We start from the raw sequence: 23,877 nt of genomic DNA on the forward strand, positions 1-23,877 counted from the left end.
GGTCTGGCTTAAGCTCAGAGTGCATTACTGAAAGGAGCAAATTTTTGTATGTTGGTTTGTTTCAATGTACTTTAAGGGCCTTATTAAGCTATAATTGGCAATAAACTTGTGTAAGCTTAAGATCACCATGGTGATCTGATATGTGTATACGTTGTAAAGTGATCACCACATTAAGGTTAGTTAACACACCCGTCACCTGTCATAGTCGTGTGTGTGTGTGTGTGTGTGTGTGTAGAACATTTAAGATCTTCTCTACCGGAACATTTCTGGGAGACAATGCAGTATTAAACTAACTGAAGCTTTCCCCTCAACGGCGTAAAAGGAACAGGCAGCTCTTTGATACTCTCATCACCGGTTTGAGATGGGCCCTTGTGACCAGTTTGCTGTGCCTTCACTTTTTGTCAACAGTGACCTTAGTGAACCTCCCCTCAGAGAGCTGAGACCTCAGTGTGTGTTTCCTCTGAATCGGCCCTAGTCACTGACATTTCTCTGTTTGGCATTGATTTTTGAGCTTTCATGGAACTTTAGTCCTAATTTACACAGAGGAGAACTTTGAAAATCCTACAGTCATCCATTGAGCAAGTTCTTATTGAGGTGCGCCTCACCTCTCTGGTCAGGGAGGGGCTGACAAGTCCTTTGCCTTCGTGGAGTGTCTGGTCTGATGTCCATGTTGCATGATGGTCCCTGGATTTAGGAAAAAGGGACTCTAGCATCGAAAACTAATACTTCTGCTGGGGAAGTATTTGAAATATTTACAAACTACATATATCGAAACCTAAAACTCTAGTTCATTGGTAGAAAGGTAGCATTTAAATTACGAGTTTCATTAACAGGGTGTTGGAATAAGCTGTGTATGTCGTCTCCTGCTAGCTGCAGGCTGCTTTAATCTTCGGACCGCCCTTTCATCTTAATAGGTTAGGCCAGGTTAGGCTAGGTTTCCAAGTCTGGCTACACATTAGAATCACCTGAAAGCTTACCAAATCATCAGAATTGCCCTTGCAGGAGGGGGTAAGCAGGCACATTTTCAAAGCTTCCAGGTGGTTCTCTTTTCTTTTTGTTTTTGAAGCCAGGGCTGAAACTGACTGGAGGAGGTCCCATATGGAAATGCAGGGGTGAGTTTTTCTCTGCACATGGGTACAGAGCTTACTTATTTATTAAATTAGTAGCCAACATTTGAAAAAAAAGATTTTCAGTTTCTCTTGAAAAAAATGGAAAGATTGGGCAACAATTGGGCTTTTATTTGTGAGTGGCATAAATTCAACAAAGTAAACCACAGTTTCTGCCGGGACCACTTCATTCACTGGTGTTACCTTCCTGGCTCTTGATGGCCTTTTCATTTGTGAAACTGAACTAGATGATCTTAAAAGTCTTAAAAGTATTGGAATTGCTTGTTTCCAAAGCCAGAAAACCGATGGCAAACAAATGACACCTTGATCTATAAACTAATTATTATATGAAATCAAAGGGGACTTAATCTTTGACGATGGAAAATCCCAGGTCAGGTGGAGGGGAGATAGCAACCCCCACCCCCACCCCATGTTACTTGTGTGTGTGGGGGGGGGGGGAATTAGAGGGAGAAGACAGCAGACGATTAATTCATTTTCCGGGCATTTTTAATGAAGCTCCCCTCCCCTTTTGCATTCTTTCCTGTTTGGGAGCTGGGTCATTAGTTGGGATGTGCCTGGCTTTCCCCGGGGAGTGAAGAGGCCATTGTCAGGGCTTTGTTCACTTCTTCCTGTGCTGTGTGCGGAAGGCTCCTCAGGTTCTGGCCCTCCTTCCCCCTCCATGTGGCTTCCTGCTGTGTGTCTGCCTGAGAGCATGTACCTGTGAGGAGGGGGCGGGGTCTGCTCTGTGTGGTGAATTGGCAGCTGCCTGGCATGAGATTTAAGTGGGCGTATTTGAATTAATAGGATTTTGCTTTATGCGGGTAGAAAAATATGTACTTGATTTGTGTAGGGCCTGTTGCCCAGGTGGATAGTCCTTAAATAGTCCTTTTTCTATTAAAAAAAAATCTACACTATCAACCTGATTATATGCGCTATATATGATGACAATACGAAACATAAGTTATGAGCACTTTAAGCGCCCAGCATGTTCCAGGTGCTTAACATAAATACCCCATTTGTTCCTCACAGCCATCCTATGAACTTAGGTGGTGTTATCATTCCAGGCCAGCAGGGGAGGGCAGTTGGGGGCAACCAAGCCTGCAGGGGAGGGCAGTTAGGGGCGATTGGGCCGGCAGGGGAGCAGTTAGGCATTGATCAGGCTGGTAGGGGAGTGGTTAAGGGGCAATCAGGCAGGCAAGTGGTTGGGAGCCAGCAGTCCCGGTGCGGATGGACTGTCTTTTCTGGGGAAGCCACGTCTCATCTTCGTGGCTGAGAGGTTGCTTACCTGTGGCTCAGCCTCCACAATAAGTTGACACACGAAGTGACTGTCCTTGCACGGCTCATGCCAACTGGTCAGGAAAAGATTTATTGGGGAGCAAGGCGGGTGAGGGCACAGTATCTCTTGTCTGTTAAGTAATTTAAATTATGAATTGAGCCTGTCAGTCATCGTTTTATGTGCTTGTCATAATTGTCTGGATGCTGTGGCAAAAATAGCCGCCTTTAAAGAAGTAAAAGAGTGAGAACAGGGGTTCACACTCTTCTTAAGTCCCTGTCCCTGTGTGCATATGTACACCTGTGCGTACGCCTATGCATACCTGTGTGTGTGTGTGTATGTGAATTTTTATAGGTGGTTTGTGTGCATGCTTACTAACACTCATGCCCTGCACAATTACCGCAGCGAATTCAACCATGACAGTAGTTAGAAAACAGCCAAGAAATTATAATTGTCCCCAGTAAATACTCTTGCTGCCCAAGAAACTTTTTTTTTTTTCATATTGTGGGATAAAAATAAACATTTGTTTTAAAACAGCTTTCTCATAAAGTTCTCTGCTTGGCACATATAAAACCAAAGTTTATTAACTTTTAATCTTATGGAGTTAGTGAGGGATAAACGCTCTGAGCTCTGTAATCTCTCCTGCTCTCTTTAAAGTTTGTGAAAAAGAAACTTAGGAGTTTTTATTTTTTTAAATTAGTATGTATTGGGGGTGGTGGTGGTGGTGTTAGTTTCAGGATAATTTCAAGTTTTTTAAGGGTTGCTTATTACTACAAGTTTTAACTATTGTTCAAATTCAGTTAATGCAAATTTCTGCTTTGAGGAGAGGGATTTTACTGCCAACCTCTTTAGTAAGTTCTAGCTCAAAAGGAAATGATGCCAAACTAGAGAAGCTATATAAATAATTTCCCTCAATACCTGTTTTCTGGCAGTAATAAATTAGGCTTTTGACTACGTCAAACATAATAATGAATTACCTGCTTGTTTATACTTCGGTTCCAAAGGCTAAATGCCCCTTTTTGTTATCCCGTGTTTCAGGCAAAGGTTTTCATTCAGCTTTGCTCCCTGGTGTGAAATGCTAGACAGGGAGATCTGCAGTATAATCAAGAGAAATTTCACTTGGTTTCATTTATTAGAGCCTGTAAGCAAGGAAAGAAGAAATGGAAAGACCAGGAGTGTGACAAGGGGCACAGTGACCTGAATGGGCTATTTCTTTGTTTGCTAGTAGGCTAGAGACTTGATAAGTTATCTTAACACAATAATGATGTCCTAGCTTTCTGAAGTTCAAACTACTCTATACCTCCCACTCTGAGATGGACAGCATGAGAAGTGGACTGATCGTGGGCTTTAGGCCTCCATTCAAATCCTGCTCTTACATGTTCTAGCCATGTGTTGTATGGACTGAATGTTTGTGTTCCCCTCAAAATTATGTGCTGAAGCTCTAACCCCTATTGTGACTGGATTTGGGAATAGGACCTGTGTGGAGGTGATAGAGATTCAACGAGGTTGTAAGTGTGGGGCCCTAATTCAACAGGGCTAGTGAATTTATAAGAAGAGGAAGAGACACCAGAAGTCTCTTTCTGACATGTGAAAACATAGTGAGAAGGTGGCTGCCTGCAAGACAGGAAGAGAGCTCTCACCAGCAACAGGTTTGGCTGGCACCTTGATCTTGGACTTCAGCCTCCAGAACTGTAAGAAATATCTTTCTGTTGTTTAAGCCACTCAGTCTGTGGTGTTTTGGTATGGCAGCCTGAGCAGACTAGTATAGCGCAGAACTAAGTTATTTAAATTTACTAGAGGTAGTAAATTACTTAAAATTACAAATCCTGACCACCATTTACTCTAGCCATATAAGCTTTTTCATCAACCTGCAAAATGGTTTTGTTGTGAGTTTTATTTTTAATTTTTATATTTTTAAATCTTTACAGTTGAGAGTGTTACATAGATCCTCTTCCCCGCCCCCCAGCCCCCATTAACCTCTTCCAGCCCGTGTTGTGAGTTTTAAATAAAATTGCACATATACTTGTGCATTGTGGTGCTGAGCCATAGAAGGCACTTAAACTTGGTTTTGTTTCCAGGAAGTTTGGAACAAATCTTAATTGTGCAAACAGTTTGCAACGGCTTCACCCTGCTGTTGGAATAGTCCTATGACTGGTGCAATAATTTTGCATGTTAAACTTAGATTTTTATCTGCAGGTTGTTGAATCCGCAAACACCATTGACCAGCCTAAAAGCAATAAAAATTTTTTCTTATGGTTAATAGTCGATAGATTCCTAGGGAATCTGGAAGAAACCAACTGTTTAAGAATGAAGCTACATTAATGATAATCGTTTGAGTGCCTGTCAGTAAGGAAATAATTATCTTTTATTATTTATTAATAAAAACCAACTGGCATAATTAGGCTCTGGTGAGTTTTCTTCAATGGCCTTCTAGTACCTCATTCAGTATCACTTAAGAGGCACAAAAGGCTTCTGTGCTCCCGAATAGATCCCAAGGTCTGCAGCAGCCCCCCCTCCACCTTGGATCATGCAGGTCCTCACCAAAGAGGATGCAGTTGGGTCTTGTGATCACGGATGGGGGTGGGGAACAGACTTTGCTTGGCCAAGTTTTGCCCTCTCTCCTACCCTCCCTGTTGACCACATTGGGCAGAGTGACCATTTCCTAAGCTCAGACCTCCTTATTTTATGCACAAAATTCTTGACTGGTTCCCAGTGCCCTTTAGAATAAGTCTTTGCCAGTGGCCCCATTTGTCATCTTGCAGGTGGTAAGTCTCTGTGCTTCCTGCTGTGTCCCCCTATATAATGACCATCAGTGCCATTGTCATTCCCTTAGGGAGGCCTTCCCTGGCCACCCTTGACTGGCTCTATGTTTATGTGCACAGTTTTTTGATCATGTTGTCTTCTTCCCAATAGTTCGTCAGCACAGTGAGGGTGGGCCTGTGTGTGTTTGGGCTGCAACTCTACCTCCAGCACCTAGCTCAGAGGGAAAGAATGGCATGAAGGTTTACCCAGGGAGAGAAAGGGAGTATCTACCCTTAGGGGAGCATGTGGTGCTAGCAGGAGAAACTGGGGGCAACTCTTTGAGAAGAATGGAAAAGCAGAGGGAATGAGTATTGCCTCCTTTAAGATCGTCTCCAAGTCAGATACCTAAGAGGTGATAGAAATAATCCCTAAGGTGTGCAGGTCCTGCCAGAGGCATGGTGCCGGGGACCAAGAGCTGCTTCTTAAGAAGCAAATTGGGATGAAACTGTTCAGGACCACACATTGGAAATAGGGTCTTAGAAATTAATGTCAAATATAATGTTCCCATTTCCAACCAGCTACAGACACTGGCTTGAGCAATGAAACTGGGAAGTACTCTGTATAGAACTGGGAAGTCCTACTTGAATGGCTGGGTTTTTCTCATTGTCTGCTTTGGTCATAACAACAAGTCAGGCTCTCTGGAAGTCAGTGGGGAGTTCCATTGCTCAGTATGATCATGCTAATGATGAAATAATTTCTTATTGAAATAACTTATTTAAATTAAGTGTAATAGTACTTGTTTGGGATGTTTTGTTTTTACTTTTGCATCAAAAAAGGTGTAATGGGAGCAAAATATTAGATCTTAATAATTAATTCAGATATAGACTGACACTTTGTCAAACTATGTCAGTTAATTACTTTTCCACACAGGAAATCTATTTTCAAATAGGTAATGGGTTTACCCAAATGTTTGCTTTATGGAAGGTTACAGCCATTCCTCATTATTGGTTCTTCTTTTGTCTGTGCCTTGTTATGGTTATAAGACTGAGTACTTGGTTTTAGATATGATGGCAATGTGTGTGTGTGTGTGCATGTTTGAGAACACACATGTATACAGAGGGAGATCCTCAAATCCAGAAATGATGGGAGGTGGAAATATCAGCACTGCCTTGCATGATTTTATGTTGAAGAAGTATGGCTTCACCTTAAAATGCATTACTGAAATGGAAACTAAAATGTGTATGGTGGGGAGGGCACGGGTGGGATGGTAATCTATATATGTAAAAGCCTAAGCAACTGGCCACTGGCTGACCGGCCAACCGGCTGGTAACTATGATGTGCACTGACCACCAGGGGGAGATGCTCAATGCAGGAGCAGAAACCACAGGCATGGAAACATGAAACAGACTGATTAATCTCAGGGGAGGGGGGGAGGGTGCAAAGATGCGAAGAGATTAACCAAAGATCTTATATGCATACAGATGTGTGCACCGGTGGGGTCTCTCGGCCTGGCCTGAGGGGATCGAGCCAAAACCGGCTCTCTGACATCCCCCGAGGGGTCCTGAATTGCGAGTACTTAAAATAAGGTCTTAATGGGAATTGGCATATCCTTTTAACTCAAACCATTGAAAAACAAACTGCCAGAAAATAGTTAATGATAACTTAGTTTCAATATTATGCTGATTAATATTTTAAGACTGTATTATGAAAAATCAGGGGCGATTTATAATTTTAAGGCTTACACTGTAATTCCTGAGAGATTGTGATATTTATTTAACCTTTTCTTTATTTAATTTAAATAAAATTACTGTCATTTCTGTAAGCATTTATATAATGATGTTTTGCTTACTTTTCCATTAAAAATTACTAAGATAAATAAGGAGTCCTGGTGAATGAGATATAATTTAATAAACATGTATTTCTTGGTAATCAAGTCTTGCTACAAATATTTATTTAGAGAGAAGCACAGTAGACAACCTGCATGATTTAGCCAATGATACGACTTCAGGGAAATGGTTTTATGCCTTATTGGCCATATCGTTTAATACTTGCCTTGGAAATAAAATTACATTCCAAGATTATGAGGATTGTGGAATTTTATAATCGGATATTCAAGTCCTAAATTGATAAACAGCACTATAAACATAGAAATAGATTTTAGGTTAAATCTGAGAATGATTTTTTAAAAAACACACACACTTAAATCTTAGAGTAGACAACAATAGGAAATTCAAACTTTTTCCTGGAAATTTTCCAAATGGGATAGTCATCTTTCTGGAAATAGAAATAAAGAGGAGAGGTGGGTGGCTGGACCACAGACCTCTTCAGAGACCTGTCAACCTATAGCTATAATTCATATATTTTATCATCATAGAAATTTTAAAACAGAAAATACATTAAAAATAATTTAGTGCTACGCTGTTGATTTTTAACCAAGAAAAAATATTCCCCATAGCCACATAATTTAATTTGATCACAGCTAGCCCTGGGATCCAGGTTTCCTGACTTCTAATGCAGTTTGCCTTATTAATCTTTCCCTGGTCCTCCGAGTTTCTCAGGAATGAGTGTGTGTGTGTGTGTGTGTGCGTGTGTGTGTTTATTGAGCATTTACAATGTGCTAGCTCTACTCTAGGCAGCAAGGAAATAATGGTGAGTGGGAACTCATATTCTGACTCAAAAACAAGCTTTCTCTCTTCTCCTTCCAATTGAAATGGCCCTTTCGTTTTATCTGCAGCACTGAGGTGGAAGTTCATTTGTTTTTACTTCTGCATTTTTAGAGAACTGGAGTGGGGCCCTGTCATGAGAAACACCTGTGTGAAAAGCTCAGTGCACTGTGGGAAGCTGGCCTTGAACAGGTGGAAGGTGATGCAGGTGGGAAGGCAGCTGTTCGAGTGGACCTAGTCCAGGGAAAAGAGACGAGGAGGCCGAGCGAAGCAGAGGAAAGCAGGGCTGTAGGTGTGCTGATGGAGCAAAGCAAAGAGACAGAACCAGGGGACAATCAGCCACATTACCTCAGTTTTGTCAGGAGTATAATGGGGACCAAAGTGGGTTGATCCCCACTTTGGACTCTAAGCAAACTCTAGAGTCCTTGGCAGAGTTCATAATTCTCAATTATGGGCATTTTGTACACACACGTACACAATGCACTTCCTAATACCTATTATTATCTTCTCCACTGCACGTAACAAAAGAGAATAATAGAAGTAACTACGCCAGAGTGACCCAAGTGAGTGAATTCAATGGACTGAAAAGGCACACTGGAATATATTTATTTGGGGAAAAATAATAAAGAAATAAAGTAGGAAAAGATTCTCTTTCCAGGAGTAACTGTTTCCTGTTGCCACTTGAGCAGCTCTGTGACCTCCTTGAGAATGATCACTGTGTAAAAAGCACCGGGACTGTGGGTGCGGGGTGACACAGAGCTGGCTCCTGTGGTCTAAGTTGGATAGAAGGAAAGCAGTGGGGCCGGCTGGTTAATATGAGCATCTGAATCCGGAAGAAATGCAGACCGGCTGGGCTCAGAGGCGGCTCACAGTGGTGGGGACGGGCCTGCCTGCTCCTTGCCCTGGCTCTGCCTCACCCCCCCCCCCCCGCCCCCCCCCGGCCCCGCCTCTGCAGGGCATGTCGAAGTGCCTGGTGTTGGAGCCTGAGGAGACCTTCCCCTCTCGCCATTATGCAGGCGTCTCCCTAGAACCCAAATTCCCCTGCAATAGGAACAGCCCAGTGGGCAGACAGACCTGTTGCCGAGAGGAGAGCAGCCTCCTGGGACCCAGAGACCCGGGACATGGGCAGAGTTGGTTCCCTTGGCAGCTGCATGCCCTGCACAGCTGGGAAATGGGCCCGTGGGTACCAGAACAGGAGCATAAGCTGTGGTGGGGTTCTCAAGTTTGGACTTTACCTGAGCTGTTGCTTCATGCTCTGGCTGTTTACTGATTTTTAGTGTCAGAGTTTCTTTCTGGAAAGTTCCCAGGGACACTTACCCAGTGGGAGTAAATATTCATTTTGTCTTTCAGAAGAGCGTGCCCAAGAGTTAGCCTGTCTCAACAACCCAACAGCCTCACCTCCTAAATGGGGGTGGGGAAGAATATATATGTACCTACATGTATATCTGTGTGTGTGTGTGTGTGTATACATATGTGTGTGTGTGTGTATATATTGTGTATATATATATGTATGTATGTATATGTATATACATGAGCATATCTCTTTATCTAATATAGCAGAAGAATATTTCAGTTCCCCAAAGGTTAAAATCCAAATTCAGAGCTGTATCCCCAACAGGTTTCCTCTGGACGCTTGGGGATCACACCATCCATTGGTAAACATTGGTTCTATTGCTCTTCCAGCGCTTTATTCAAATGGAACTTCCATCACTCAGATGCCCAAGGTGCCTCTCTGATGGTTAGAGTGATCACCATACACTCCTTCAAGACACAGACTGTCCAGAGAGGAAGCCTGCACTTAGAGACTAGTTCGGGACAGGCCAGTGTGTCTTCTGTGAGGCTCCCCACCAAGCAGAGACACCCCCTGGGGTTGCCTGTGGGGTGCCTCTGTGTTGCGTATTCAGCTGAAGGAGTACTGAATTCAGTTGGAATCGAAATTTGGAGTAAAAAAACCACGCAGTAGAGCTGCTTCTGTAACCACTTTGCCTCCCAACTTGCTTTTCCTTCTTTCCCAACCACCCCACATTCTTTTTCTAATATTATTCTGTCTTCAGATGTACAGCAAAGTGGTTAGAAAATCATGTCCTTCATAGAGTGGTGCCCCCGATGCTTCAAGTACCCACCTGGCAGCATACGTAGTTATCTCGATATTATTGACTATATCCCCTATATTGTACTTGACATCCCCATTTCTATTCTGTACCAACTTGTACTTCTTAATCCCTTCACTTTTCCCCCCAGGCCCCCAACACTCCTCCCCTCTGACAACTGTCAGCCACCCCACACTCTTGAGTAGTTTGTTTTAGATATCCTGGGCTGGTTGTAATGGTTTTTCCAAAATCCACTGCACTGAACCCATTGGGAATGGGTGTGTGTTTGAGGAAGCCAGGAGCAAGGTAGTATGTCCTGAGAGTCTTCTCATCTGTGAGGGCAGAGGTCGCTATTTATAGTATTTATTTAAACCTTTCTATTTCTACCTTCAACTGGGTCAGTGGTTAGCTCTGGACTAGTATGTGCCTCAGTGTTTTTCCTAGGAAATGCATGTGTCCCTCTCCCTCAGATTCCTGGGGCCTGTGGGGAGGGGCACTTTTTGATTTGCTGCTGTTCTGGCAGTAGGTCGGCTGGCTGCCATGGTCCTGAATGTTTCGGGTAAATACTTCCACAGTTGTGACTGAAAGGAATCCAAATCAATGCAAGGCATTTGCATCCACTCAACGTTCATGGTGCTGTATTTTGAGTGATTCTTCCATTGGTTGGTCACTTTACATCAGCATGATTCAGGAGAAGCTACTGTCTTGGGAAGTAATAGAAAATCAAGCAGTTTTTTTTATATACTAGGGGGTTCACTTATCATGTCAGAAGTGTGCTCAATGATCAGCCAGAATGTCAGAGTCAGAAATGAAAATGGGGCACGTGGCAAGTGAGGGTGAGTGGGAACCCAAATTCCTCCCAGCCTTCAGCAGTGGGAAAAGGAGGCTTACCCCCTCATCTGTGGGGTGTCTCTTGGACAGGAATACTCTTAGTGGGGTGCAATTTCCTGTATGAGTTAAGAAACATACATCAAGTTAACTTTAAAAACCATGAATTCTTAAAGATAATGCCAATTGACAATGAGTGAGTGGTCAAAAACATGTTTGAACCTGCATTCTCCTTTTCCATGGCTACGTCACATAATTATAAAGCCTTTTCCCAAAGTTCCCTTTGGGAAGTTTGGGAGAAATACAGCCAACAGAAATGCGATAGAAATTGGAGGCTTCTGGGTTCAGACGATTCCAGCATATCGCGGGGTCATCCGCTGTCCAGTAGGCTGTGGATGAAGTCCTATTGGGGCCTTGTTCTGACTCTATCCCATCTCTCTCCTCACACACACATGGTGGCTCCTGTTGGCACACGTACTGTCTTCTTAATTGTCAGTGTACACAGCTTGCAAATGAGAAATCTGCCCAAGGAGCCTGGGCTTGGTGCATACAGGCTCCTTAGCGCCATCTTTGAGTTTCTGGTTCTGTGAGATCTTAAAGATGTATTTTATTTGGACATGTAAAAACAAAACAAAACAAAAATCCCTGTTTCTTCCCAGCATCCAAATTAAATACTTTAATCAGTAAAGTATTTCCTTACTGAGGAAAGGGGTAATCATTCATGATATCAACTATTTCTCCAATGATACCTACAACATGTTGGGGTTGGGAATCAAGTCTAAACGTGATGCCCATTTAATGAGGCCAAGTGATGGAGCAAGAGCCTGGAAATATATATGGTACATCTATAATAATAAAAGTGTAATATGCAAATGGACCGAATGGCCGCACAGTAGGATGACACGCTATGACACCCACTGGTGCCAGACCAGCCAAGGCAGGTGCAATGTGATTAGTCGGGGGCGGGGGGGGGGGGGACGGACTCGTGACCTCCCCAAAGAGGGAGGCCCAGGCCACCCTCTGCAGGGCAATCGATGGGGGGGGGGGGGGGGGGGAGGGGGGGGGAGGGGAGGCGGCGGACACGGGCAGTGTCAGGCCAAGGCAGGTGCGGGTGGGGGGCGGGGCCATGAGGCAGACATGGCCGCGAGGCAGCCGGGGCTGTGAAGGCCTACCCTTGCATGAATTTCCTGCATCGGGCCTCTAGTACAATAAATATAATAAAGAGACGTCTTAGCCCATGTCCAAGACCTTATCAGTGACCTAAAGACTGGTTGCCAGAGAAAGAGTAGCTGTTTGATCAGATCTGAAACCTCAAAACTCAAGACACTGCCATTGTGTCAGAGTGCTGTCAGGAAAAGGATTAAAACCCGGTGGTTGTGACATTCTGGCCTCTGTATTCCAGGGGCAGGATTGGGCAGGATTCTCACCTGTGGCTAGAGTCAGCCGCAGTGTCTCTGTGCTCAGCACAGAGGAGGTGCTGTAGACGGCTTGCTGGCCAGCACAGGCGCTGGTAAGGGTGCCGAGCGCATGTCCCGCACACTGCTATGGGAGATTGTTTCCCTGTTGGAGTTTCCATACCACGGACATCCTTAAAAATTCCAGAAAAGTCATCTTTACAGACAGGCCTGCGACTCATACCATGGGGACTCAGAAATCAGTGAAGCGCTGTTCTTTGGACTAAACTTTCCAGGCTCATGTGCATGGCACAGCTCATTAAGTAAAAATGTGGTTCCTTCTGGACCTTGGGTAGGAGCACTTTTAGGATGCCCTTTAGTACATTTAAGTCGTATAAGTAAATAAATTTAAAAAACTATCAGAAATAAACATTTTCCAGGAAGGGGAGGTGTGATGCTCTGATTGATCAGCCTGAGGCTTGGTCCTGGAATCCTGACTGTAGATACTTTCTTTGCTTTTCTCCTGGAAATGGAACACTTGCTGCTCTTTTGTCTTGGGTGTAACCATCCTGCCCCGAGGAGAGCCCAGAACTGCTTTTAAACTCAAGAGGACAGTGTTTTCTGCTCACTGGAGTCCTCTGAGACAGGGCCTCAGGCAGGAAGCGGGTGCTTAGCAGGGGCTCTTTGCCAGAAACGCAGTATATGAATTTTACTGTGAGAGTGAAACGTTGGCCCATTTGTAAAAGGTTAATCAGGAATTCATTGTAGTTCTTTCCTAAGATGGAACAATTTAAATTCTGGCCTCTGAGCAGCAGTACTTTTCAGAGGCGAGCCAACCCTCTGCCAAGCGGCCCCAGCAATACCTGCAACCCTGGGGCGATTTGTGTGGCTAGTGCAAGGGTTGGACACTCCTTGGACCACTTACGTACACCCCTGCTTCTTCACGTTAAAGCCAGCCAGGAGGAAATCTGACAGAGGCTTTTACCACGTTCCATATTTAGGAGCTGCTGAAAATGAAAGAAGTGTCCCAGCACTGGGCTGGTTGATAAAATTATGCCATCCCATTTCCCGTTATTTCCAGGCTGCTGGAAATTGTTGGGAAATCAGTCCTGGAGCTGGAAGAGAGACCTTGGTCCTCCCTCGGCAAGCAGATCCACCTGGGCTGTCCCATTCCCGCGCCTCCTGCACTTTCTTTCTCTCTCTGCGGTCATGGTCTTCCCTCTGCTGACTTGCCTCTCACCCTCCGTGGTCCAGCTCTGGGGCTTCCTCTTCATGGTTCTCAACCTTCCTAATGCCGCGACCCTTTAATACAGTTCCTCATGTTATGGTGACCCCCAATTTCATTGTTACAAATTGAACATAGTTAAAGCATAGTGATTAATCAGAAAAACAATATGTAATTATACATGTGTTTTCCGATGGTTTTAGGCGACCCCTGTGAAAGGGTCGTTGGACCCCCAAAGGGGTCGCGACCCACAGGTTGAGAACCGCTGCTCTAGGTGAAGGCTTTCTTGCTTTCCTTATCCGGAGTTAATTGCTAATTCCTCCCTGTTCTCTAAGTCTTTTGCATATATCAATACACCATCATTGCCTTCATCACCATATATTTTGTATTATGGTTATTTCTGTACCCAGCTCTTATTATTTGAATCAGTGAATTCTAGACCCCACTTTACAGGTGACAAAATGAGCTCTGAAGAAGTTTAATCACTTGCCCAGGGCCACACATGTAGAATACTTATGAGTCTGCTAACTTTGTTCCAGTCCATTTTCTCCTCCGGTGTAATACAGAAAAACCTTTTCTTCTCCTTTCCTGCTTAATCAGATTTATTCTAGACATACATACATACGTACACATACATACAAACATCGATACACCTGAACACACACACGTGCACATACATATAGCAATCCCTAAATTAAACCAAGCTGTCTTTTCAGGGTCATAGTCAGTTATATGAGGATCAGAATGCAGTTTTGCAGAGACCCATGGTTACTCTGCATGGAAGTTATACTCAGACAGCTCACCAGAAAACTTTAATTGCTGGCTCGCTGCACACAGGCCTGGCACAGCTGGGCTGGTCTTTTCCTGAACTCCTCACCTCCTTCCTGCATTCCTCCCTGCAGCTGTTCTGTCTCCGCCCCAGACGGCGACCCCACCCTTGCTCTCAGCAGATGATCTGGTTTACTGCTCTAGCTGAGGATGTAGGTCAGTAGTTCTCAAACTCGAACATGTGTAAACATCACTCTGAGGGCTTCTTATACCAGTGCCTGGGGCCTTGTCCCCAGAGACTCAGAGTCAGTAGGTCAGGGTGGGCTTCTGACTTCGCTTTTCTAACAGGCTCCCAGGTGGTGGCCATGCTGCCGCCGGTCGGACGACCACACGCTGGGAACCACAGATTTAGGCCGTCCTGGGTGACAGGGTGTCTTCTCCTGGATAGACCTCCCCGGATTTTCATCTTTGCTCTCTCGTTGGGTCAGAACTCAGAGAAGGGCAGGTCTCTTCTCAGGCCCAAGCCTTTCACCACCAGTTTTGTTTTGTTTCTAAATTACTGTTGGCATTCACTGTTGTTTTGTAATAGGTTCAGGTGTACAGCATGGTGATTAGACAATCATATTATTTACAAAGCGATTCCCCCGTTATTTTAAGTACTCACCTGGCCCCATACATAGTTGTTACAGTATTATTGATCAGATTTCCCATGCTGTACTGTCCAGCCCATGACTATTTTGTAACTACCCATCTGTACTTCTTAATCCCGTTACCTTTTTGACCAGCCTCCCAGGTCCCCTCCCCTCTGGCAACTACCAGTCTGTTCTCTGTGTCTATGAGTCTGTTTCAGTTTTGCTGTCTCTCCACCAGTTTTTTATCCCACCTCATTTCACTGCTTCAGGACCTTGTTCCAGTCGTTAGCCTGTCTGTCTCTGCATCTCTCATGCAACCATTCCATTGCCTTCGTTTCTCTCCTACTTTTCTAACAAAGCTGCTCAGGGTTTCTCTCCTGGGTGTACTATTTAAGATAATAGCTACCTCTAACAAAATGGCAAACAAAATGATTTCCATAGGAACACATGGCAATTTCAGATTCAATTCAGTTGGCTAGGACCTGAGCCCCTGTAATTTGGAAATTGGCTTGCAGACAGCAGAATTAAGAAGCCAGATTCTATTTTTTTTTTTAATGGAGGTGAAGGAAAAACTAATGGCATCGCAAAAGAGAGTAACCTTATACATTTCTGTATTCCTTGTACATTTCTGTATTCCTTGTACATTTCTGTATTTTAATAAGAGGTGGTTCCTGTAGGTATTTAAATAGCACGCTTTAAATATTTTTCCCTCTGAGGCATTTAATATTGACCTGCCAGGCAAAGGCCCCCAGCCCTATATTAAGCAGTTGGAGATGGAATAAATGAGGACTCACATAGCTGGTCCTCAAATAACACCGTTTTGCTCAATGACACTTTGTTATAAGTGGATGGACACAACTGACTCCCCGAGGGGTCCACTATCTGTGTGAGTTTGCACCCTCTCCCAATGTCTGCGTGGGTTTCCTCCCAGGACTTCAGTTTCCATCCACGTCGTGAAGATGTGCACGTTAGGGGAGCAGGCATGTCTAACTGTCCCGGACTGAGTGAGGGGGGATGTGAGTCTGAGTGGCCCTGTGGTGGAAGGGTGTCCTGCCAGGGTGGGGTCCTGCCTTGCGCCCTGAGCTGCCAGGACTGGCTCTGGCCACCCACCAGCCTGAACTAGAATCAGTGGGTTGGAAAACAATGATCTTACTTGTTTTTAGTACTCTTTCTCAAGTGTACGCATAGCTCGCGTTTATTTCATTGACTTTGAGATGGCAGAAAAAGTTTGACTTAACATAATTTCACTCATATGTGGGATATGAAAGCAACAAGTGAATAAACAAGAAAAGCAAACAAAAACTCACAGACAATAGAATGGTGGTTGCCAGAGGAAAAGGGAGGGCAGGAGGTAGTAAAGGATAAGGGGTCAAATATATGGTGGTGAAAGATGATTTGACTTTGGGTAGTGGGCACACAATATAACATATAGATCATGTATCATAGAAATGTATATTTGAAACCTCTATGATCATATTAACCAATGTTACCCCCAATAAATGTACTACACTTGATCTTAGCCAAAAGGCCGAGAAGCGATATTAAATGTAATAAAAATAACTAAATAAATAAAAACTTCATTGGGAAATACAAGAAGGAGGAGGAGGAGGAAAATGAGGAGGAAGAGGAGGGAGGAGGAGAATTATTATTATTTTGAGGTCTTAATTAGAAGTTCGGTGATGTTTCTGTGACCAGAAATATGCTGTAGAGACCTAACTTTTGCTCATATCAATTCAATTACCTGTAATGACATTAGTTGCCTCATTTGTCCTTTGACTTGAGTCGCCATTTCCAAGAACTATCTTGGAAAAAGTGGGGACTTACTTTGAAATGGTTCACATGAACTACTTTGCATTCTCATTACTGTTCTCCTTTCTTAAGAACTTTGCTTTGTCTGTTCTTCCCGCAATCACTTATACTTTATTTGCATTCACATCATTTCGTTAATCTTGATGACTTATAATGAATCATAATCTTACCCAATCATACCAATGTGAGTCATTCCTATCTGTGTTCTTGCTATTAATGCTTTTCCAGTTCAATATTGATATTCTTTAGGATACATAGGAATCAGAGAAAACATGGAGGGAAGGCATATCAAAGAAATAGAAACTTGCTCCTTTTTTGTTCATGTAAAAAATGTTTATATTCCTATAACACATACAACTTTATTTGTTATACATAACTCTACATTATTTTAAATTATCTGGCAGAAACCTAATGAAACATTGTCTCTTATCTAAGCTGTATATTCTCTGAGATCAAAGAGTGAATATTTTATTGCTTTTGAACTCTTAATAACAGTTTAACAGAGGGCTCTGGGCTTATCTGCGCCGAATGAATGAATGAATGAATGTAGACATGAGTGAAAGAATGTAAGCCTCCAACTTCATCCTTCAAAAGTCTCATTTGTTTTCATTTAAATGACACTCTTTTTTATAAAAAAGTTTATGATGTGATATTGTTCAAAATTTTCCTTCCTCCTCTCCCTGTATGGCTTATAAAAATACTTAGCTACTATTATTTAATTATTTTTTAATCCAGAAGGCGGATTTTAAAACATTATTTTATAAATTTGCAGAAAGCAGTGTTCTACATAATGATATCCTTAATAGGCTCAATAATCCAGGGTCCAGTTTTTTCTCCCTTTAATATGCTATTATTATTGCGACATTGCTCTTCAGAAAATTTCATACAATTAGAATATCATTTTTCATGGTGAATCTCAGCAGTCAAAATTGAATGATTGAACTCTTTTAACATTGCTCCCTAAATGGCCAAAGGGATTCTAGATTCTAAGAACTGTCGAAAGGTTTTCCCACCAAGTGGAGCAGGTTTATCAAATAGAATATTGTCATGTGTATTTTTAGTGTATCAGTTTAATGAATGGGAAACATTCTTTTCTATATCTAATAGTTATTAGGCAGTTGACGATGTTGCGTTTAACGTGAATCTTGGCAAAAAGATTTAGATGGAGGAAAGCTCTCCCTTCTGTGTTTATTTTGGACAAATAATTTAACGTTCTTGTGCCTCAGTTTCCAAATTTGCTAAAGAGTATGCCTAGCTGTCACCATACGTTCACCAGTGGGATTACAATGGATAGAGATCATGAAATACAACACCAAAATAAAACCATATGGCCCAGATTGCAGAATTGCTACAGATCAACCTAGCATAGTGCCAGATTCCTGAGTGTGGCTTCTTGAGGAGAAAGAACAACAACAACACATATTTGTTCCTACCTCTTTCTTTTTTCCATGACACTCACCAAAACTCCATTTCAACCAAGAGGCGAATGCCATTTATCTGCAATGTAGGGAGATGTACTGAGACAGTTACTCATTCCATCTATCAGCCTGTAGGCAGAACTGTATTAAAACACGAATAAAGATTACTGCTTATGTATCTTAAAACCCTCCAAATGAGGCTGATACTGGTGGTGATTTCTGTCAGTGGCTCTGCACGTTTGCATATCATGAAACTTCTCAGTCGACATTTAACTTAAATCTCTTTCCAGCTTGTTTTGGTCACAGTGGAACAGCTGCTTACCTGTTTTGATACAGCTCTTCATGTGGCTTTATTTCTGCCCACCCCGACAAGCATGGCCCGCCTACATGCTGACCTACGTACTGGGCCTGTGCTCTGGCTCCTGCCTTCTCTCCTGCAAGGATACTGAGCCTAGTTTATTTAGTTCCTCATGCAAGGTTCTCTAAATCCCCTATGAACTTTAAATATAGTACTAAACTCTAAAAGCAATAATGACACCACATTTGTTAAACCACTGTGCTAAATTTCTATACTTCCTCAATTAATCCACATAACAGTCTTAAAGAGATTTGTATTCCCCTTTTATACACACGTAAACAGAGCTCCAGGAAGCAAGTAACATGTTCAAAGTCACCTGGCTAGTAAACAGCTTAGCTGGGATTTGAGCCCAGATCTGTGCAATTTGAAAGCCTAGCCTTTTAACTACATGCACACAGTTACTGTATTCCTATCTGCTCTCTTCCCATGTCATGACACCTTATTTATTCACCTTTCATCTCTCTATTTTAACTTAATTATTTTTAACTTGGTAGAATTTCAGTGTATTGGTCTTCTGAGTTCTTTAGAGCTTGTGTTATTTTTGAAGACCCACCAAATATTTCATTTTTTCTGTGATAGAGATCCATTTGTGTACATATTTTATCTTCCCTCCTAATGTACATTTCTGGAGGAGAGAAACTCCAAGTGGCTCATGTAGAGATTCCCATGGAGCCAAAGAGTCACCTTCATCAGCACAGCTGACTTTTGGATAGTGCTCACCATGTACAAAGTGTTTGCTTGGATTATTTCAATTAATCCTCACAATAACTCTGTGAAGTGGATTATATGTTCACCCTAAGGTTAAGAAACTTGCCCGAGTTCATCCAGTCACTACTACACGGTAGAACTATCCAACACCCAATTCCACTGCTTAACTACCGGACGAATCTCAGTGCAGTCCAGAGTTCTGCCTACTTACTCCCTGCTCCTTGCATTCTTCAACATCTGTCCTCTCTATCTCCTTTTCCTGTCCTCTCTATTCCTCACTTCTTGCCCCACCTATCACCACCTGCCCGCTCAGTCTTCTTATTCTTTCCCATTCTTTCTCAACTTTGTTCGCTTGCAATCCTTTCCCAGCTTCCCAGTGGCCCCTCCCAGCTCATTTACCTGGCTCTCTTTTTATTTTTTTTTTAACCTATTACCTTTTTAAAAAAACAACAACAGACTTCAGTCCTGAAAATGGACTCCCTAGCTCTCTTGGCAATGTTTGGTCAGAACCACATAAGATGAGAATTAGCTTGGTGAAAAGAGAAGTAGAATATGGGATTGAAATAACAAAGAAGAATCATTTGGCTTTTTCTGTTAGAAACATAAATGAGTGACTGTAGCGTCTTGATGTCCATAATTTATAAGTAGCTAAGTAGAGCATGATTTAAACATACACTCACATGCACATGCACATACATACACACTTGTTTTATGCACTTATTGCCATTTTAGTAAGCAGCATAATTTTGGCAATGCAGCAGCAACAACACAAGAATTGGAGTTGTCATACAGCAGCATAGACAGGCTCACCATTTTGTCTCCTTTCATTTGTTCTATTGTGAGGGGAGTTGCTTTGGAGATCATTGTGTGTTGATATGAATTATCACTGGAGTTCCATTTGGATGTCTGGGCTCAGGCATTTTGCTTCTCTCTCCAAATTCAGAAGTTCTGGCCATTAATCTTTATAAATAAGACTTTTAAAATAGGACAAAGTTATAAAATAAACATTTGAGAGCAGGGTTGGATATGCCCAGCTGAACAAACTGCCCTTCTATTGAGCTTTGAACTCTAAACCTCATTTAAATACCCTCCCTTTTTCTGTTTCTAAAGAAGAGAAGAAGAAGAAAAAAAAAAAACACCTTAAAGTTACAGTAGATTCTAAGGGAAAAATAAGCGAGAACATTTTGGTAAAAGATATTCCCACATGGAAAACACAAAAACTGGACAAGTGCATGCAGCTGACCAGTGTAACTTGGAAGAAGAAGAGTGAAATGAACTTCTGAAGCTAGTGGAAGGGTCAGGATAAGTTTTGATTCCTGAGATGTTCATAGAGATCCAGCATTTACCCCCTGAAACATGGGAATGGCTCACAGGTCCCTGTGGCTTCTTCCTTTTCCTTCCAGAAGCAGTAGGTTGTATGTAGCAGAGGGTTGTATTTACTCTCAGTAATGGCATCACCATGCGGATTGTATTATGAAGACTGTTGCATCTCACTCATTTCTCAACATTACAGACTATGATTATGACCCTGGCCTACCTATCTTGGCAGAGCTGTGCCGTGTGATCGAGTCCATCTGATTGCATTTGCCTTTGTGTCAGCCCAATGGCCTTCATTGGCATCTGACACTTTGCTGGGCCCTGGACTGCAAATGCAAAATGAAAGGTCAGCAATATCTACTCGCGAGGCACGTGCTGCACAGATGTAGCTGCCCCTGTGGACGGCGTCCCAGCTATAACCTGGCCTGCAGTGTCCTGCCTGGCCTTTTAGGACTGTCCCTTAAAAACATAATCTTAGCTCTAGCCGGTTTGGCTCAGTGGATAGAGCGTTGGCCCTTGGACTGAAGGGTCCCAGGTTCGATTCCGTCAAGGGCAAGTACCTCGGTTGCGGGCTCAATCCCCAGTGGGGGGCCAATTAATGATGTTCCTCTCTTATCAATGTTTCTATCTCTCTATCCCTATTCCTTCCTTTCTGTCTGAAAAATTTAACTTAAACTCTTTCCAACTTGTTTTGGTCACAGTGGAACAGCTGCTTATGGCAAACATTGGGTGAAAATTGGCTTAAAAACACAGATAAGCTGCAAGTATTTAAAGGGTGGAGGCATCAAAGTATGTCAGAAATAGTTTAGATCGCCACAAATCAAGTAACAGAATGTGTAACAGGAAATCCGAATACATGCTGTCAGGAAAAAAAGTCATATTGTTATGTAGAAATCCCATTATTTGGTACATGGAAGATAAAATGGAAATGGGGTTTTCAAAGGATTGGCCCCTCCTCCTTCCCAGGAGTGGTGGGGACTTTTCAGTGATTCCTTGGGCAGAAAGCAGGTTTTGTTGCCAAGCGTGTCTGTCAATGGAGGTGGGGAGATGGAGGACTTAACTGTGTTAAATGAGAGCGATTGCTTAGAATACAGCCAGCCTTTCTTTGGAATGGGGAAGGATTTTGGTATATCATATTATCAGCAAAAATGTTCTTTTAATGGTAGATTTAAAAATGTGTTGGTCATCATATATGTTTTGAAAAACTTCTGCCTAAATATATAAACATTTGCAAGTCCTGATTTTTAAGAACCAGTGCAAACCTGTTCAATAGAGGGTGCCTAAAAATTATAAAATACACAGTTTCAGACCTGTGTACTTGACTTTCTAGGACTGTGGTATCCAATAACTAGTGATTTTTGTGGAGGGACCTAACACATAATTAGGAGGATCAGACATGATCTGTTTCTTATTCATAGAATCCGTATATGGTAATAATAGAAAAGAAAGAAAATCTTTCAGGCCTGGTAATGCTTGTAAATTGAGGGCAAAAGAAATGTTTCTGAAGGTACCACTTTTGTAGACATAGGCCCAATTACGTGTTTTGTGCACATTTTACACAGGTATTAGTCTTGGCCTGTTCTCCCACCTTTCATTTGCCAGGACAGACCATGATCACATCGGGCAAATGCAGCCAAGGTGGGTAGGTTTTCCTTGTCTTGCCTACACTACAGCAAGCCCTGCATCATAGTTTCTTGGCTGACGTAGATCCTAACTGTCTAGAGTAACCAAGTAACATGGTTTTACGTAACCAACATAGGGAAGACTTTGAAGAGACTGACACTGATGTCTTGGAGCAGAAAGGGAATCTTGGGGTTTACTGGGAATGTTCGTCACTGCAGCTGAGAATAGGTGCTCCAGTGGATGCCTAGTAAATACTGAGAGAGTGCAAGTCCCAAAGGACAGCGTATACTTAACCTACTTATCATGGCCAAACTCCCCGTGGACTCTAGAGCTGGGCTATTTTAGAAACTCAAAGGGAGCCCCAGGAAACATCATCACCAAGTTTGCACCTTAAGTCTCTCTGTCTGACGCAACCCTTCTCCTCCCATTGAAACTGTAGGCAACCATACCCTGGCTGGTTGGTTGTGTCAGGATGGTCGTTTTCACGGGGGAAGGAAGAGAGCATCCATAAGTCCTTGCCTCCTCAGTATCCTCTTGCTAGGTACTAGTAGCTCAACAAGTAACAGAACCCTATTCAGATTCCTAATATTCAGAAACCAACTCTCATGAAAAAGACTTGTTAGGAGGAAACTATCTAATAGTTTATTCTGTCTAAAACTCCTCAAATACCATCAAACATGGATGGGTGTATATAAAAGTAGCAACATCCAGGAGACACCCATTCATGTAACTAACCCTGGCTACCCTAACCATCCACTCGGCACGCTGTCTTCTGGAACCTTGCTATGGGGCAGCCACTGATGTCTCTCTGTGCCTTCAAGCACAGCTTAGCATGAACGGGAGGATAAGAGAGAGAACTTACCGCTGTAAATACAACTGATGTTGAGCAAGCTGATGACATCCTCACCCAGGAGTCTAGTAGAGAGTCACCTCAAAATGTTGGGTTTTTATTTCTGCTTGTTGTCCTTTATAGATGAGTGAACTGCAAGGAAGGGATTTGCCTGTACTATAAAAATTCATTAGTTTTCTCTGGTGAGGTGCTTAGCTGGTTGGAATTAAGTTTCTGATTTAGCAACCCTCTTAGGTGATGAAAGCTCCTACATCTTGGTGTTTCTATGTTTTAGTATCTCATCTCACCCAGGCAATATGACAACCTCTACATTGTATTGTGCCATAGGTATGGAACTAAGTGACATATCTTCTAATTTCTTTTTTAGGGGGATAGATTACATTGTAAGATACAGATATTGCTTGAGGTACATGATGCTTTTATAGGCAAGCAGGAATGAGAAGGGACAATCATAGCTAGGAGGCACATTCAGGGTACTCCACTATCTAATACGTACTTATAGAATGTTCTGGGAACACTGAGTGTACTGGGAGATGTGCACGCAGGAAAAGAATATAGCAGTAACTCCATTGAGAGGGAGACAGCATGGCTGAAGAGTACATAAGTTTTCTTCCCTACCCCCAGAGAGATTTATGAATTATTTATTAGCTAATTTTTCCACCAAGATTGTAATCATCTCACCTATTGCTTGTCAGCCTGGTAGTTTTTTATTAATATTATTGCTCTATTCATTTACATATTTCCCTTATGTATGTTATTCATCCTGCATTACTTAAATACAACCCTCCTCCCCCCAGTCACTATCTGTTATTTTTCTTCTGTACAGCTTTTCATCACTGCCCTATTACTGTGAGATCAGAAAAAATGGATTGGCCTCAAAATTAGCCCAACCCAGACTTATTGGGATTGTAGGTTCGTTTGGGTTAGGGTAGAATGCTGTTCATGCAGGTAACTGAAGCTTGTGTACACATGTTCGATTTCAAGAAGAAACACTTGCAGTGGAGAAAGCATGAAAGCCTTGGCTTACCATAGCTGAATGGAGGTGGGGCTCAGGAGTCTGACAGGCATTTAGC

General features: G+C 42.7%; 1 protein-coding gene and 1 pseudogene across 2 annotated transcripts in view; one reads left to right on the forward strand and one right to left on the reverse strand.

Moving 5' to 3' along the window:
• GHR (growth hormone receptor) overlaps window positions 1–23,877 on the forward strand; it is a 194,289-nt gene that overhangs the window by 13,343 nt on the left and 157,069 nt on the right. The gene's annotated exons all lie outside the window — the stretch shown is intronic.
• LOC139009706 (U2 spliceosomal RNA) lies at window positions 16,105–16,261 on the reverse strand (annotated as a pseudogene).

The sequence above is a fragment of the Myotis yumanensis genome, unplaced genomic scaffold (assembly GCF_028538775.1).
Source record: "Myotis yumanensis isolate MYYU_CA2020_CCGP unplaced genomic scaffold, mMyoYum1.0.hap1 SCAF_4, whole genome shotgun sequence".
Taxonomy (NCBI): domain Eukaryota; kingdom Metazoa; phylum Chordata; class Mammalia; order Chiroptera; family Vespertilionidae; genus Myotis; species Myotis yumanensis.